Source organism: Lampetra planeri, unplaced genomic scaffold (genome assembly GCF_965212315.1).
Source record: "Lampetra planeri unplaced genomic scaffold, kcLamPlan1.2.h2 scaffold_689, whole genome shotgun sequence".
Taxonomy (NCBI): domain Eukaryota; kingdom Metazoa; phylum Chordata; class Hyperoartia; order Petromyzontiformes; family Petromyzontidae; genus Lampetra; species Lampetra planeri.
This window is the reverse complement of record NW_027615512.1, coordinates 2,501-21,941: the sequence shown is the minus strand read 5'-3', so window position 1 is coordinate 21,941 and position 19,441 is coordinate 2,501. Positions and strand designations below refer to the sequence as shown.

The following is a 19,441-nucleotide window of genomic DNA, read 5'->3' as shown; positions in this document are numbered from 1 at the left end:
AGAGACACGGGGAGAGACACGGGGAGAGACACGGGGAGAGACACGGGGAGAGAGACAGAGAGAGAGACACACAGAGACACAGAGACACGGGGAGGAGAGACACGGGGGGAGAGAGGGAGAGACACAGACACGGGGAGAGAGACACGGGGGGGAGAGAGGGAGAGACACAGACACTGGGGGGAGACACGGGGGGGAGAGAGGTGTGCTTGGAGGAGCTGGCCAGAGTGGGGGCCGCCGAGTTGTCACTGGAGCAGTGCCAGGCCTTGCTGAGGCCGTTCATCCTCGCCGCTGCGTCTACCACAGAGTGAGACACAGGGGGAGACACGGGGAGAGAGAGACACGGGGAGAGAGAGAGAGAGACACGGGGAGAGACACGGGGAGAGACACACGGGGAGAGAGTTGTCACTGGAGCAGTGCCAGGCCTTGCTGAGGCCGTTCATCCTCGCCGCTGCGTCTACCACAGAGTGAGACACGGGGAGAGAGACACGGGGAGAGAGACACGGGGGGAGAGACACGGGGAGAGAGAGACACGGGGAGAGAGAGACACGGGGGGAGAGAGACACGGGGGGAGAGAGACACAGAGAGACACGGGGAGAGAGACACGGGGGGGGGGGGGGGGGGGACAGATGAGACATGGGGAGAGACACGGGGAGAGACACGGGGGGGTGGGGAGAGACACGGGGGGGGGGGGGGGGAGAGACACGGGGAGAGAGAGGCACACGGTGAGAAAGACACAGACACGGGGGGAGAGACACGGGGGGAGAGAGACACGGTGAGAGAGAGACACGGGGAGAGAGACACAGAGACACGGGGAGAGACATGGGGTGGGAGACACGGGGGGGGGTAGAGAGACACGGGGAGAGAGACACGGTGATGACTCATTGGTGTTGTTGATGTGGTGGTTGTTGTTGTTGTTTTTCGATGTAAAGCTGCTTTCGTGACTGCAGCAGGGATTCATCTTCTTGGTTCTTTCGGTAAAAGTCATCGCGTAGAAGGGAAGTAATAAAGTAATAAAAATGAAACATACTAAAATAATATATAATCATTGTATTCTATGTTTTATTTAATAAAATAATGAAAATGAAACATACTAAAATAATATATAATCATTTTATTCTATGTTTTATTTGATAAAATAATGAAAATGAAACATACTAAAATAATATATAATCATTTTATTCTATGTTTTATTTGATAAAATAATGAAAATAAAACATACTAAAATAATGAAAATAAATCATACTAAAATAATAAAAATAAAACATACTAACATAATAAAAATAAAACATACTAAAATAATAAAAATAAAACATACTAAAATAATAAAAATAAAACATACTAACATAATAAAAATAAAACATACTAAAAAAAAATAAAACATACTAACATAATAAAAATAAAACATACTAACATAATAAAATAAAACATACTAACATAATAAAAATAAAACATACTAACATAATAAAAATAAAACATACTAACATAATAAAATAAAACATACTAAAATAATAAAAATAACATACTAACATAATAAAAATAAAACATACTAACATAATAAAAATAAAACATACTAACATAATAAAAATAAAACATACTAACATAATAAAAATAAAACATACTAACATAATAAAAATAAAACATACTAACATAATAAAAATAAAACATACTAACATAATAAAAATAAAACATACTAACATAATAAAAATAAAACAACTAAAAAAATACTAAATAATAAAAACATACTAACATAATAAAAATAAAACATACTAACATAATAAAAATAAAACATACTAACATAATAAAAATAAAACATACTAACATAATAAAAAATAAAACATACTAACATAATAAAAATAAAACATACTAACATAATAAAAATAAAACATACTAACATAATAAAAATAAAACATACTAACATAATAAAAATAAAACATACTAACATAATAAAAATAAAACATACTAACATAATAAAAATAAAACATACTAACATAATAAAAATAAAACATACTAACATAATAAAAATAAAACATACTAAAATAATAAAAAATAAAACATACTAACATAATAAAAATAAAACATACTAACATAATAAAAATAAAACATACTAACATAATAAAAATAAAACATACTAACATAATAAAAATAAAACATAATAACATAATAAAAATAAAACAAACTAAAATAATAAAAATAAAACATACTAACATAATAAAATAAAACAAACTAACATAATAAAATAAAACATACTAACATAATAAAAATAAAACATACTAACATAATAAAAATAAAACATACTAACATAATAAAAATAAAACATACTAACATAATAAAAATAAAACAAACTAAAATAATAAAAATAAAACAAACTAAAATAATAAAAATAAAACATACTAACATAATAAAAATAAAACATACTAACATAATAAAAATAAAACATACTAACATAATAAAAATAAACATACTAACATAATAAAAATAAACATACTAACATAATAAAAATAAAACATACTAACATAATAAAAATAAAACATACTAACATAATAAAAATAAAACATACTAAAATAATAAAAATAAAACATACTAACATAATAAAAATAAAACATACTAACATAATAAAAATAAAACATACTAACATAATAAAAATAAAACATACTAACATAATAAAAATAAAACATACTAACATAATAAAAATAAAACATACTAACATAATAAAAATAAAACATACTAACATAATAAAAATAAAACATACTAACATAATAAAAATAAAACATACTAACATAATAAAAATAAAACATACTAACATAATAAAATAAACATACTAACATAATAAAAATAAAACATACTAACATAATAAAAATAAAACATACTAACATAATAAAAATAAAACATACTAACATAATAAAAATAAAACATACTAACATAATAAAAATAAAACATACTAACATAATAAAAATAAAACATACTAACATAATAAAAATAAAACATACTAACATAATAAAAATAAAACATACTAACATAATAAAAATAAAACATACTAACATAATAAAAATAAAACATACTAACATAATAAATAAACATACTACATAAAAAAATAAAACATACTAACATAATAAAAATAAAACATACTAACATAATAAAAATAAAACATACTAACATAATAAAAATAAAACATACTAACATAATAAAAATAAAACATACTAACATAATAAAAATAAAACATACTAACATAAAAAAAAACTACTAACATAATAAAAATAAAACATACTAACATAATAAAAATAAAACATACTAACATAATAAAAATAAAACATACTAACATAATAAAAATAAAACATACTAACATAATAAAAATAAAACATACTAACATAATAAAAATAAAACATACTAACATAATAAAAATAAAACATACTAACATAATAAAAATAAAACATACTAACATAATAAAAATAAAACATACTAAACATAATAAAAATAAAACATACTAACATAATAAAAATAAAACATACTAACATAATAAAAATAAAACATACTAACATAATAAAAATAAAACATACTAACATAATAAAAATAAAACATACACATAATAAAAATAAAACATACTAACATAATAAAAATAAAACATACTAACATAATAAAATAAAACATACTAACATAATAAAAATAAAACATACTAACATAATAAAAATAAAACATACTAACATAATAAAAATAAAACATACTAACATAATAAAAATAAAACATACTAACATATAAAAATAAAACATACTAACATAATAAAAATAAAACATACTAACATAATAAAAATAAAACATACTAACATAATAAAAATAAAACATACTAACATAATAAAAATAAAACATACTAACATAATAAAAATAAAACATACTAACATAATAAAAATAAAACATACTAACATAATAAAATAAAACATAATAAAAATAAAATAAACATACTAACATAATAAAAATAAAACATACTAACATAATAAAAATAAAACATACTAACATAATAAAAATAAAACATACTAACATAATAAAAATAAAACATACTAACATAATAAAAATAAAACATACTAACATAATAAAAATAAAACATACTAACATAATAAAAATAAAACATACTAACATAATAAAAATAAAACATACTAAAATAATAAAAATAAACATACTAACATAATAAAAATAAAACATACTAACATAATAAAAATAAAACATACTAACATAATAAAAATAAAACATACTAACATAATAAAAATAAAACATACTAAAATAATAAAAATAAAACATACTAACATAATAAAAATAAAACGTACTAAATAATAAAAATAAAACATACTAACATAATAAAAATAAAACATACTAACATAATAAAAATAAAACATACTAACATAATAAAAATAAAACATACTAACATAATAAAAATAAAACATACTAACATAATAAAAATAAAACATACTAACATAATAAAATAAAACATACTAACATAATAAAAATAAAACATACTAACATAATAAAAAATAAAACATACTAACATAATAAAAATAAAACATACTAACATAATAAAAATAAAACATACTAACATAATAAAAATAAAACATACTAACATAATAAAAATAAAACATACTAACATAATAAAAATAAAACATACTAACATAATAAAAATAAAACATACTAACATAATAAAAATAAAACATACTAACATAATAAAAATAAAACATACTAACATAATAAAAATAAAACATACTAACATAATAAAAATAAAACATACTAACATAATAAAAATAAAACATACTAACATAATAAAAATAAAACATACTAACATAATAAAAATAAAACATACTAACATAATAAAAATAAAACATACTAACATAATAAAAATAAAACATACTAACATAATAAAAATAAAACATACTAACATAATAAAAATAAAACATACTAACATAATAAAAAATAAAACATACTAACATAATAAAAATAAACATACTAACATAATAAAATAAAACAGTACTAACATAATAAAAATAAAAACGTAACTAAATAAAAATAAAACATACTAACATAATAAAAATAAAACATACTAACATAATAAAAATAAAACATACTAACATAATAAAAATAAAACATACTAACATAATAAAAATAAAACATACTAACATAATAAAAATAAAACATACTAACATAATAAAAATAAAACATACTAACATAATAAAAATAAAACATACTAACATAATAAAAATAAAACATACTAACATAATAAAAATAAAACATACTAACATAATAAAAATAAAACATACTAACATAATAAAAATAAAACATACTAACATAATAAAAATAAAACATACTAACATAATAAAAATAAAACATACTAACATAATAAAAATAAAACATACTAACATAATAAAAATAAAACATACTAACATAATAAAAATAAAACATACTAACATAATAAAAATAAAACATACTAACATAATAAAAATAAAACATACTAACATAATAAAAATAAAACATACTAACATAATAAAAATAAAACATACTAACATAATAAAAATAAAACATACTAACATAATAAAAATAAAACATACTAACATAATAAAAATAAAACATACTAACATAATAAAAATAAAACATACTAACATAATAAAAATAAAACATACTAACATAATAAAAATAAAACATACTAACATAATAAAAATAAAACATACTAACATAATAAAAATAAAACATACTAACATAATTAAAATAAAACATACTAACATAATAAAAATAAAACATACTAACATAATAAAAATAAAACATACTAAAATAATAAAAATAAAACATACTAACATAATAAAAATAAAACATACTAACATAATAAAAATAAAACATACTAACATAATAAAAATAAAACATACTAACATAATAAAAATAAAACATACTAACATAATAAAAATAAAACATACTAACATAATAAAAATAAAACATACTAACATAATTAAAATAAAACATACTAACATAATAAAAATAAAACATACTAACATAATTAAAATAAAACATACTAACATAATAAAAATAAAACATACTAACATAATGAAAATAGAACAAAACAAAATAATAAAAATAAAAAATAATAAAATAATTCTCACGACGTTTCGGCCACAACGCAAGCAGCCGTCCTCAGGTGGAGAACAGCGTCTGTCGATAAGACCGAGTCTGAAACGTCGTGAGAATTGTATTTTATTGTGTTGTATTTTAAATATTTTATTATTTTATTACTTTATTATTTTATTGTGTTGTATTTTAAATATTTTATTATTTTATTACATTATTATTTTATTATGTTTTATTTTTAATATTTTATTATTTTATTACTTTATTATTTTATTGTGTTGTATTTTAAATATTTTATTATTTTATTACATTATTATTTTATTGTGTTCTATTTTTAATATTTTATTATTACATTATAATTTTATTATGTTTTATTTTTAATATTTTATTATTTTATTACATTATTATTTTATTATGTTTTATTTTTAATATTTTATTATTACATTATTTTATTATGTTCTATTTTTAATATTTTATTATTACATTATTATTTTATTATGTTTTATTTTTAATATTTTATTATTACATTATAATTTTATTATGTTCTATTTTTAATATTTTATTATTACATTATTTTATTATGTTTTATTTTTAATATTTTATTATTACATTATTTTATTATGTTTTATTTTTAATATTTTATTATTACATTATTATTTTATTATGTTCTATTTTTAATATTTTATTATTACATTATTTTATTATGTTTTATTTTTAATATTTTATTATTACATTATAATTTTATTATGTTCTATTTTTAATATTTTATTATTACATTATTTTATTATGTTTTATTTTTAATATTTTATTATTACATTATTTTATTATGTTTTATTTTTAATATTTTATTATTACATTATTATTTTATTATGTTCTATTTTTAATATTTTATTATTACATTATTTTATTGTGTTTTATTTTTAATATTTTATTATTACATTATAATTTTATTATGTTCTATTTTTAATATTTTATTATTACATTATTTTATTGTGTTTTATTTTTAATATTTTATTATTACATTATTTTATTGTGTTTTATTTTTAATATTTTATTATTACATTATAATTTTATTATGTTCTATTTTTAATATTTTATTATTACATTATTTTATTATGTTCTATTTTTAATATTTTATTATTACATTATTTTATTGTGTTTTATTTTTAATATTTTATTATTACATTATTTTATTGTGTTTTATTTTTAATATTTTATTATTACATTATTTTATTATGTTCTATTTTTAATATTTTATTATTACATTATTTTATTATGTTCTATTTTTAATATTTTATTATTACATTATTTTATTGTGTTTTATTTTTAATATTTTATTATTACATTATTTTATTATGTTCTATTTTTAATATTTTATTATTACATTATTTTATTGTGTTCTATTTTTAATATTTTATTATTACATTATTTTATTGTGTTTTATTTTTAATATTTTATTATTACATTATTTTATTGTGTTTTATTTTTAATATTTTATTATTACATTATTTTATTATGTTCTATTTTTAATATTTTATTATTACATTATTTTATTGTGTTTTATTTTTAATATTTTATTATTACATTATTTTATTGTGTTCTATTTTTAATATTTTATTATTACATTATTTTATTATGTTCTATTTTTAATATTTTATTATTACATTATTTTATTGTGTTTTATTTTTAATATTTTATTATTACATTATTTTATTATGTTCTATTTTTAATATTTTATTATTACATTATTTTATTGTGTTCTATTTTTAATATTTTATTATTACATTATTTTATTGTGTTTTATTTTTAATATTTTATTATTACATTATTTTATTGTGTTTTATTTTTAATATTTTATTATTACATTATAATTTTATTATGTTCTATTTTTAATATTTTATTATTACATTATTTTATTGTGTTTTATTTTTAATATTTTATTATTACATTATTTTATTGTGTTCTATTTTTAATATTTTATTATTACATTATTTTATTATGTTCTATTTTTAATATTTTATTATTACATTATTTTATTGTGTTCTATTTTTAATATTTTATTATTACATTATTTTATTGTGTTCTATTTTTAATATTTTATTATTACATTATTTTATTGTGTTCTATTTTTAATATTTTATTATTACATTATTTTATTATGTTCTATTTTTAATATTTTATTATTACATTATTTTATTGTGTTCTATTTTTAATATTTTATTATTACATTATTTTATTGTGTTCTATTTTTAATATTTTATTATTACATTATTTTATTATGTTCTATTTTTAATATTTTATTATTACATTATTTTATTGTGTTCTATTTTTAATATTTTATTATTACATTATTTTATTGTGTTCTATTTTTAATATTTTATTATTACATTATTTTATTGTGTTCTATTTTTAATATTTTATTATTACATTATTTTATTATGTTCTATTTTTAATATTTTATTATTACATTATTTTATTGTGTTCTATTTTTAATATTTTATTATTACATTATTTTATTGTGTTCTATTTTTAATATTTTATTATTACATTATTTTATTGTGTTCTATTTTTAATATTTTATTATTACATTATTTTATTGTGTTCTATTTTTAATATTTTATTATTACATTATTTTATTGTGTTCTATTTTTAATATTTTATTATTACATTATTTTATTATGTTCTATTTTTAATATTTTATTATTACATTATTTTATTGTGTTTTATTTTTAATATTTTATTATTACATTATTTTATTGTGTTCTATTTTTAATATTTTATTATTACATTATTTTATTGTGTTCTATTTTTAATATTTTATTATTACATTATTTTATTATGTTCTATTTTTAATATTTTATTATTACATTATTTTATTGTGTTCTATTTTTAATATTTTATTATTACATTATTTTATTGTGTTCTATTTTTAATATTTTATTATTACATTATTTTATTGTGTTCTATTTTTAATATTTTATTATTACATTATTTTATTGTGTTCTATTTTTAATATTTTATTATTACATTATTTTATTATGTTCTATTTTTAATATTTTATTATTACATTATTTTATTATGTTCTATTTTTAATATTTTATTATTACATTATTTTATTATGTTCTATTTTTAATATTTTATTATTACATTATTTTATTATGTTCTATTTTTAATATTTTATTATTACATTATTTTATTGTGTTTTATTTTTAATATTTTATTATTACATTATTTTATTGTGTTCTATTTTTAATATTTTATTATTACATTATTTTATTATGTTCTATTTTTAATATTTTATTATTACATTATTTTATTGTGTTTTATTTTTAATATTTTATTATTACATTATTTTATTGTGTTCTATTTTTAATATTTTATTATTACATTATAATTTTATTATGTTTTATTTTTAATATTTTATTATTACATTATTTTATTGTGTTTTATTTTTAATATTTTATTATTACATTATTTTATTGTGTTCTATTTTTAATATTTTATTATTACATTATAATTTTATTGTGTTTTATTTTTAATATTTTATTATTACATTATTTTATTGTGTTCTATTTTTAATATTTTATTATTACATTATTTTATTATGTTTTATTTTTAATATTTTATTATTACATTATTTTATTGTGTTTTATTTTTAATATTTTATTATTACATTATAATTTTATTATGTTCTATTTTTAATATTTTATTATTACATTATTTTATTATGTTCTATTTTTAATATTTTATTATTACATTATTTTATTGTGTTTTATTTTTAATATTTTATTATTACATTATAATTTTATTATGTTTTATTTTTAATATTTTATTATTACATTATTTTATTGTGTTTTATTTTTAATATTTTATTATTACATTATTTTATTATGTTCTATTTTTAATATTTTATTATTACATTATTTTATTGTGTTTTATTTTTAATATTTTATTATTACATTATTTTATTGTGTTTTATTTTTAATATTTTATTATTACATTATTTTATTGTGTTTTATTTTTAATATTTTATTATTACATTATTTTATTGTGTTTTATTTTTAATATTTTATTATTACATTATTTTATTGTGTTCTATTTTTAATATTTTATTATTACATTATTTTATTGTGTTTTATTTTTAATATTTTATTATTACATTATTTTATTGTGTTTTATTTTTAATATTTTATTATTACATTATTTTATTGTGTTCTATTTTTAATATTTTATTATTACATTATTTTATTATGTTCTATTTTTAATATTTTATTATTACATTATTTTATTGTGTTTTATTTTTAATATTTTATTATTACATTATTTTATTGTGTTTTATTTTTAATATTTTATTATTACATTATTTTATTGTGTTTTATTTTTAATATTTTATTATTACATTATTTTATTGTGTTCTATTTTTAATATTTTATTATTACATTATTTTATTGTGTTTTATTTTTAATATTTTATTATTACATTATTTTATTGTGTTTTATTTTTAATATTTTATTATTACATTATTTTATTATGTTCTATTTTTAATATTTTATTATTACATTATTTTATTGTGTTTTATTTTTAATATTTTATTATTACATTATTTTATTGTGTTTTATTTTTAATATTTTATTATTACATTATTTTATTATGTTTTATTTTTAATATTTTATTATTACATTATTTTATTATGTTCTATTTTTAATATTTTATTATTACATTATTTTATTGTGTTTTATTTTTAATATTTTATTATTACATTATTTTATTGTGTTCTATTTTTAATATTTTATTATTACATTATTTTATTATGTTCTATTTTTAATATTTTATTATTACATTATTTTATTATGTTTTATTTTTAATATTTTATTATTACATTATTTTATTATGCTTGCGTTGTGGCCGAAACGTCGTGAGAATTGTTTTATTATGTTTTATTTTCATTATTTTATTAAATAAAACATAGAATAAAATGATTATATATTATGTTAGTATGTTTTATTTTTATTATTTTATTACTTCCCTTCAACGTGATGACTTTTACCGAAATAACCAAGAAGTTGTTGATGTTGTTGTTGATGTTGTTGTTGTTGTTATTGTTGATGTTGTTGTTGATGTTGTTGTGGTGATTGTTGTTGATGTTGTGGTGGTTGTTGTTGTTGTTGCTCCAGGGTGACGCTGCTCAAGGTGGTTGTGGTGGTGGTTGTTGTTGTTGTTGTTGTTGATGTTGATGTTGTTGTGGTGATTGTTGTTGATGTTGTGGTGGTTGTTGTTGTTGTTGTTCCAGGGTGACGCTGCTCAAGGTGGTTGTGGTGGTGGTTGATGTTGATGTTGTTGTTGATGTTGTTGTGGTGATTGTTGTTGATGTTGTGGTGGTTGTTGTTGTTGTTGTTCCAGGGTGACGCTGCTCAAGGTGGTTGTGGTGGTGGTTGATGTTGATGTTGTTGTTGATGTTGTTGTGGTGATTGTTGTTGATGTTGTGCTGGTTGTTGTTGTTCCAGGGTGACGCTGCTCAAGGTGGTTGTGGTGGTGGTTGATGTTGATGTTGTTGTTGATGTTGATGTTGTTGTGGTGATTGTTGTTGATGTTGTGGTGGTTGTTGTTGTTGTTCCAGGGTGACGCTGCTCAAGGTGGTTGTGCGCTCCGTCTTCCAGGAGATCATCGACCAGTCACCATTCGCCATCTCAGAGATACTCAGAGAGACAAGCGGTGAGACACGGGGGGAGAGAGACACGGGGAGAGACACGGGGAGAGAGAGACACGGGGTGAGACACGGGGAGAGAGAGACACGGGGAGAGAGACACGGGGAGAGAGAGACACGGGGAGAGAGACACGGGGAGAGAGAGACACGGGGAGAGAGAGACACGGGGAGAGAGAGAGAGAGACACGAGGAGAGAAAGACACGGGGAGAGAGAGACACGGGGTGAGACACGGGGAGAGACACGGGGAGAGAGAGACACGGGGAGAGAGAGACACGGGGAGAGAGAGACACGGGGTGAGAGAGACACGGGGTGAGAGAGACACGGGGAGAGAGAGACACGGGGAGAGAGAGACACGGGGAGAGAGAGACACGGGGAGAGAGAGAGAGAGACACGAGGAGAGAAAGACACGGGGAGAGAAAGACACGGGGAGAGAGAGACACGGGGAGAGAGAGAGAGAGACACGGGGAGAGAGAGACACGGGGAGAGAGACACGGGGAGAGAGAGACACGGGGGGAGACACGGGGAGAGAGAGAGACGGGGTGAGACACGGGGAGTGAGACACGGGGGGAGAGAGACACGGGGTGAGACACGGGGAGAGAGACGGGGTGAGACACGGGGAGAGAGAGAGAGAGAGACACGAGGAGAGAGAGACACGAGGAGAGAGAGACACGGGGAGAGAGAGACACGGGGAGAGAGAGACACGGGGAGAGAGAGACACGGGGAGAGAGAGACACGGGGAGAGAGAGAGAGACACGGGGAGAGAGAGACACGGGGAGAGAGAGACACGGGGAGAGAGAGACACGGGGGGAGACACACGGGGGGGAGACACACGGGGAGAGAGACACGGGGAGAGAGAGACACGGGGAGAGAGAGACACGGGGAGAGAGAGACACGGGGAGAGAGAGACACGGGGAGAGAGAGACACGGGGAGAGAGAGACACGGGGGGAGAGAGACACGGGGAGAGAGAGACACGGGGAGAGAGAGACACGGGGAGAGAGACACGGGGAGAGAGAGACACGGGGAGAGAGAGACACGGGGAGAGAGAGACACGGGGAGAGAGAGACACGGGGGGAGAGAGACACGGGGGGAGAGAGACACGGGGGGAGAGAGACACGGGGAGAGAGAGACACGGGGAGAGAGAGACACGGGGAGAGAGAGACACGGGGAGAGAGAGACACGGGGAGAGAGACACGGGGAGAGAGAGACACGGGGAGAGAGACACGGGGAGAGAGAGACACGGGGAGAGAGAGACACGGGGAGAGAGAGACACGGGGGGAGACACACGGGGGGAGACACACGGGGAGAGAGAGACACGGAGAGAGAGACACGGGGAGAGAGAGACACGGGGAGAGAGAGACACGGGGAGAGAGAGACACGGGGAGAGAGAGACACGGGGAGAGGGAGAGAGACACGGGGGGAGAGAGACACGGGGAGAGAGAGACACGGGGAGAGAGAGACACGGGGAGAGAGAGACACGGGGAGAGGGAGAGAGACACGGGGGGAGAGAGACACGGGGAGAGAGACACAATCTCCGCTCATTAAATGTTTGTTGCAGATGGCGCTGCTGATGATGATGATGACGATGATGACACCATGAAGGGTCCTTTTCTACAGGTAATTTCACCCATCCGATGAGTCGATGGTGCAGTGTTGAGTCTATGGGACAGTGTTGAGTCTATGGGGCAGTGTTGAGTCTATGGTGCAGTGTTGAGTCTATGGGGCAGTGTTGAGTCTATGGGGCAGTGTTGAGTCTATGGGGCAGTGTTGAGTCTATGGGGCAGTGTTGAGTCTATGGGGCAGTGTTGAGTCTATGGGGCAGTGTTGAGTCTATGGGGCAGTGTTGAGTCTATGGGGCAGTGTTGAGTCTATGGTGCAGTGCTGAGTCTATGGGGCAGTGTTGAGTCTATGGGCAGTGTTGAGTCTATGGTGCAGTGTTGAGTCTATGGGGCAGTGTTGAGTCTATGGGGCAGTGTTGAGTCTATGGGGCAGTGTTGAGTCTATGGTGCAGTGCTGAGTCTATGGGGCAGTGTTGAGTCTATGGGCAGTGCTGAGTCTATGGGGCAGTGTTGAGTCTATGGGGCAGTGTTGAGTCTATGGGGCAGTGTTGAGTCTATGGGGCAGTGTTGAGTCTATGGGCAGTGTTGAGTCTATGGGGCAGTGTTGAGTCTATGGGGCAGTGTTGAGTCTATGGGGCAGTGTTGAGTCTATGGGGCAGTGTTGAGTCTATGGGCAGTGTTGAGTCTATGGGGCAGTGTTGAGTCTATGGGGCAGTGTTGAGTCTATGGGGCAGTGCTGAGTCTATGGGGCAGTGTTGAGTCTATGACAGTGTTGAGTCTATGGTGCAGTGTTGAGTCTATGACAGTGCTGAGTCTATGGGGCAGTGTTGAGTCTATGGTGCAGTGTTGAGTCTATGACAGTGTTGAGTCTATGGTGCAGTGTTGAGTCTATGACAGTGTTGAGTCTATGGTGCAGTGTTGAGTCTATGGTGCAGTGTTGAGTCTATGGGCAGTGTTGAGTCTATGGGGCAGTGTTGAGTCTATGGGGCAGTGCTGAGTCTATGGTGCAGTGTTGAGTCTATGGGGCAGTGTTGAGTCTATGGGGCAGTGCTGAGTCTATGGGCAGTGTTGAGTCTATGGGCAGTGTTGAGTCTATGGTGCAGTGTTGAGTCTATGGGGCAGTGTTGAGTCTATGGTGCAGTGTTGAGTCTATGGGGCAGTGTTGAGTCTATGGGGCAGTGTTGAGTCTATGGTGCAGTGTTGAGTCTATGGGGCAGTGTTGAGTCTATGGGGCAGTGTTGAGTCTATGGTGCAGTGTTGAGTCTATGGGCAGTGTTGAGTCTATGGGGCAGTGTTGAGTCTATGGGCAGTGTTGAGTCTATGGGGCAGTGCTGAGTCTATGGGCAGTGTTGAGTCTATGGGCAGTGTTGAGTCTATGGGGCAGTGTTGAGTCTATGGGCAGTGTTGAGTCTATGGGGCAGTGTTGAGTCTATGGGGCAGTGCTGAGTCTATGGGGCAGTGCTGAGTCTATGGGGCAGTGTTGAGTCTATGGGGCAGTGTTGAGTCTATGGGACAGTGTTGAGTCTATGGGGCAGTGTTGAGTCTATGGGGCAGTGTTGAGTCTATGGGGCAGTGTTGAGTCTATGGGGCAGTGTTGAGTCTATGGGGCAGTGCTGAGTCTATGGGGCAGTGTTGAGTCTATGGGGCAGTGTTGAGTCTATGGGACAGTGTTGAGTCTATGGGGCAGTGTTGAGTCTATGGGGCAGTGTTGAGTCTATGGGGCAGTGTTGAGTCTATGGGGCAGTGTTGAGTCTATGGGGCAGTGCTGAGTCTATGGGGCAGTGTTGAGTCTATGGGGCAGTGTTGAGTCTATGGGACAGTGTTGAGTCTATGGGGCAGTGTTGAGTCTATGGGGCAGTGTTGAGTCTATGGTGCAGTGTTGAGTCTATGGGCAGTGTTGAGTCTATGGGGCAGTGTTGAGTCTATGGGGCAGTGCTGAGTCTATGGGGCAGTGCTGAGTCTATGGGGCAGTGTTGAGTCTATGGTGCAGTGTTGAGTCTATGGGGCAGTGTTGAGTCTATGGGGCAGTGCTGAGTCTATGGGGCAGTGCTGAGTCTATGGGGCAGTGTTGAGTCTATGGGGCAGTGCTGAGTCTATGGGGCAGTGTTGAGTCTATGGGGCAGTGTTGAGTCTGTGGGGCAGTGTTGAGTCTATGGGGCAGTGTTGAGTCTATGGGGCAGTGCTGAGTCTATGGGGCAGTGTTGAGTCTATGGGGCAGTGTTGAGTCTATGGGGCAGTGTTGAGTCTGTGGGTGGCAGTGTTGAGTCTATGGTGCAGTGTTGAGTCTATGGGGCAGTGTTGAGTCTATGGGGCAGTGTTGAGTCTATGGGGCAGTGTTGAGTCTATGGTGCAGTGCTGAGTCTATGGGGCAGTGCTGAGTCTATGGGGCAGTGTTGAGTCTATGGGGCAGTGCTGAGTCTATGGGGCAGTGTTGAGTCTATGGTGCAGTGCTGAGTCTATGGGGCAGTGTTGAGTCTATGGGGCAGTGTTGAGTCTATGGTGCAGTGTTGAGTCTATGGTGCAGTGTTGAGTCTATGGGGCAGTGTTGAGTCTATGGGGCAGTGTTGAGTCTATGGTGCAGTGTTGAGTCTATGGGGCAGTGTTGAGTCTATGGTGCAGTGTTGAGTCTATGGGGCAGTGTTGAGTCTATGGTGCAGTGTTGAGTCTATGGGGCAGTGTTGAGTCTATGGGGCAGTGTTGAGTCTATGGTGCAGTGTTGAGTCTATGGGGCAGTGTTGAGTCTATGGGGCAGTGTTGAGTCTATGGGTGGCAGTGTTGAGTCTATGGGGCAGTGTTGAGTCTATGGGGCAGTGTTGAGTCTATGGGACAGTGTTGAGTCTATGGGTGGCAGTGTTGAGTCTATGGGGCAGTGTTGAGTCTATGGGGCAGTGTTGAGTCTATGGGGCAGTGTTGAGTCTATGGGACAGTGTTGAGTCTATGGGTGGCAGTGTTGAGTCTATGGGGCAGTGTTGAGTCTATGGGGCAGTGTTGAGTCTATGGGCAGTGCTGAGTCTATGGGGCAGTGTTGAGTCTCTATGGGGGCAGTGTTGAGTCTATGGGGCAGTGTTGAGTCTATGGGGCAGTGTTGAGTCTATGGTGCAGTGCTGAGTCTATGGTGCAGTGTTGAGTCTATGGGGCAGTGTTGAGTCTATGGTGCAGTGTTGAGTCTATGGGGCAGTGTTGAGTCTATGGGGCAGTGTTGAGTCTATGGTGCAGTGTTGAGTCTATGGTGCAGTGTTGAGTCTATGGTGCAGTGTTGAGTCTATGGGGCAGTGTTGAGTCTATGGGGCAGTGTTGAGTCTATGGTGCAGTGCTGAGTCTATGGTGCAGTGTTGAGTCTATGGGGCAGTGTTGAGTCTATGGTGCAGTGTTGAGTCTATGGGCAGTGTTGAGTCTATGGGGCAGTGTTGAGTCTATGGTGCAGTGTTGAGTCTATGGGGCATTGTTGAGTCTATGGTGCAGTGCTGAGTCTATGGGGCAGTGTTGAGTCTATGGGGCAGTGTTGAGTCTATGGGGCAGTGCTGAGTCTATGGTGCAGTGTTGAGTCTATGGGGCAGTGTTGAGTCTATGGGGCAGTGTTGAGTCTATGGGCAGTGTTGAGTCTATGGTGCAGTGTTGAGTCTATGGGTAGTGTTGAGTCTATGGGGCAGTGTTGAGTCTATGGGTAGTGTTGAGTCTATGGGGCAGTGTTGAGTCTATGGTGCAGTGTTGAGTCTATGGGTAGTGTTGAGTCTATGGGGCAGTGTTGAGTCTATGGGGCAGTGTTGAGTCTATGGGGCAGTGTTGAGTCTATGGGGCAGTGTTGAGTCTATGGGGCAGTGTTGAGTCTATGGGCAGTGTTGAGTCTATGGTGCAGTGTTGAGTCTATGGTGCAGTGTTGAGTCTATGGTGCAGTGTTGAGTCTATGGGGCAGTGTTGAGTCTATGGGGCAGTGTTGAGTCTATGGGGCAGTGTTGAGTCTATGGGGCAGTGTTGAGTCTATGGGGCAGTGTTGAGTCTATGGGGCAGTGTTGAGTCTATGGGCAGTGTTGAGTCTATGGTGCAGTGTTGAGTCTATGGTGCAGTGTTGAGTCTATGGGGCAGTGTTGAGTCTATGGTGCAGTGTTGAGTCTATGGTGCAGTGTTGAGTCTATGGTGCAGAGTTGAGTCTATGGGGCAGTGTTGAGTCTATGGTGCAGTGTTGAGTCTATGACAGTGTTGAGTCTATGGTGCAGTGTTGAGTCTATGGGCAGTGCTGAGTCTATGGGGCAGTGTTGAGTCTATGGTGCAGTGTTGAGTCTATGGGCAGTGTTGAGTCTATGGTGCAGTGTTGAGTCTATGGGGCAGTGTTGAGTCCTATGGGGCAGTGTTGAGTCTATGGTGCAGTGTTGAGTCTGATGGGCAGTGTTGAGTCTATGGTGCAGTGTTGAGTCTATGGGGCAGTGTTGAGTCTATGGGGCAGTGTTGAGTCTATGGTGCAGTGTTGAGTCTATGGGCAGTGTTGAGTCTATGGTGCAGTGTTGAGTCTATGGGGCAGTGTTGAGTCTATGGTGCAGTGTTGAGTCTATGGGTAGTGTTGAGTCTATGGGGCAGTGTTGAGTCTATGGGGCAGTGTTGAGTCTGGGGCAGTGTTGAGTCTATGGGGCAGTGTTGAGTCTATGGGGCAGTGTTGAGTCTATGGGCAGTGTTGAGTCTATGGTGCAGTGTTGAGTCTATGGTGCAGTGTTGAGTCTATGGTGCAGTGTTGAGTCTATGGGGCAGTGTTGAGTCTATGGGGCAGTGTTGAGTCTATGGGGCAGTGTTGAGTCTATGGGGCAGTGTTGAGTCTATGGGGCAGTGTTGAGTCTATGGGGCAGTGTTGAGTCTATGGGCAGTGTTGAGTCTATGGTGCAGTGTTGAGTCTATGGTGCAGTGTTGAGTCTATGGGGCAGTGTTGAGTCTATGGTGCAGTGTTGAGTCTATGGTGCAGTGTTGAGTCTATGGTGCAGAGTTGAGTCTATGGGGCAGTGTTGAGTCTATGGGGCAGTGTTGAGTCTATGGGGCAGTGTTGAGTCTATGGGGCAGTGTTGAGTCTATGGGGCAGTGTTGAGTCTATGGTGCAGTGTTGAGTCTATGGGGCAGTGTTGAGTCTATGGTGCAGTGTTGAGTCTATGACAGTGTTGAGTCTATGGTGCAGTGTTGAGTCTATGGCAGTGTTGAGTCTATGGTGCAGTGTTGAGTCTATGGGGCAGTGTTGAGTCTATGGTGCAGTGTTGAGTCTATGGGGCAGTGTTGAGTCTATGGGGCAGTGTTGAGTCTATGGTGCAGTGTTGAGTCTATGGGGCAGTGTTGAGTCTATGGGGCAGTGTTGAGTCTATGGGGCAGTGTTGAGTCTATGGTGCAGTGTTGAGTCTATGGGGCAGTGTTGAGTCTATGGTGCAGTGTTGAGTCTATGACAGTGTTGAGTCTATGGTGCAGTGTTGAGTCTATGGCAGTGTTGAGTCTATGGTGCAGTGTTGAGTCTATGGGCAGTGTTGAGTCTATGGTGCAGTGTTGAGTCTATGGGGCAGTGTTGAGTCTATGGGGCAGTGTTGAGTCTATGGTGCAGTGTTGAGTCTATGGGGCAGTGTTGAGTCTATGGGGCAGTGTTGAGTCTATGGGGCAGTGTTGAGTCTATGGGGCAGTGTTGAGTCTATGGGCAGTGTTGAGTCTATGGGGCAGTGTTGAGTCTATGGGCCTCAGTGTTGAGTCTATGGTGCAGTGTTGAGTCTATGGGGCAGTGTTGAGTCTATGGGTAGTGTTGAGCCTATGGGCAGTGTTGAGTCTATGGGGCAGTGTTGAGTCTATGGGGCAGTGTTGAGTCTATGGGGCAGTGTTGAGTCTATGGTGCAGTGCTGAGTCTATGGGGCAGTGCTGAGTCTATGGGGCAGTGTTGAGTCTATGGTGCAGTGCTGAGTCTATGGGGCAGTGCTGAGTCTATGGGGCAGTGTTGAGTCTATGGGGCAGTGTTGAGTCTATGGTGCAGTGCTGAGTCTATGGGGCAGTGCTGAGTCTATGGTGCAGTGTTGAGTCTATGGGGCAGTGTTGAGTCTATGGTGCAGTGCTGAGTCTATGGGGCAGTGCTGAGTCTAT

The 19,441-nt window shown here is 31.4% G+C and overlaps 1 long non-coding RNA gene across 1 annotated transcript in view; it reads left to right on the top strand.

Annotated features, from left to right (window-relative positions):
- The first annotated feature begins 178 nt into the window (after positions 1 to 178).
- LOC144741741 (uncharacterized) overlaps positions 179 to 19,441 on the top strand; it is a 19,590-nt gene continuing 327 nt past the window's right edge. The window contains exons 1-3 of the long non-coding RNA XR_013590037.1: positions 179 to 464; positions 11,707 to 11,801; positions 13,351 to 13,409. This is a non-coding gene — a long non-coding RNA (uncharacterized LOC144741741). The remainder of the gene's footprint in view (positions 465 to 11,706; positions 11,802 to 13,350; positions 13,410 to 19,441) is intronic.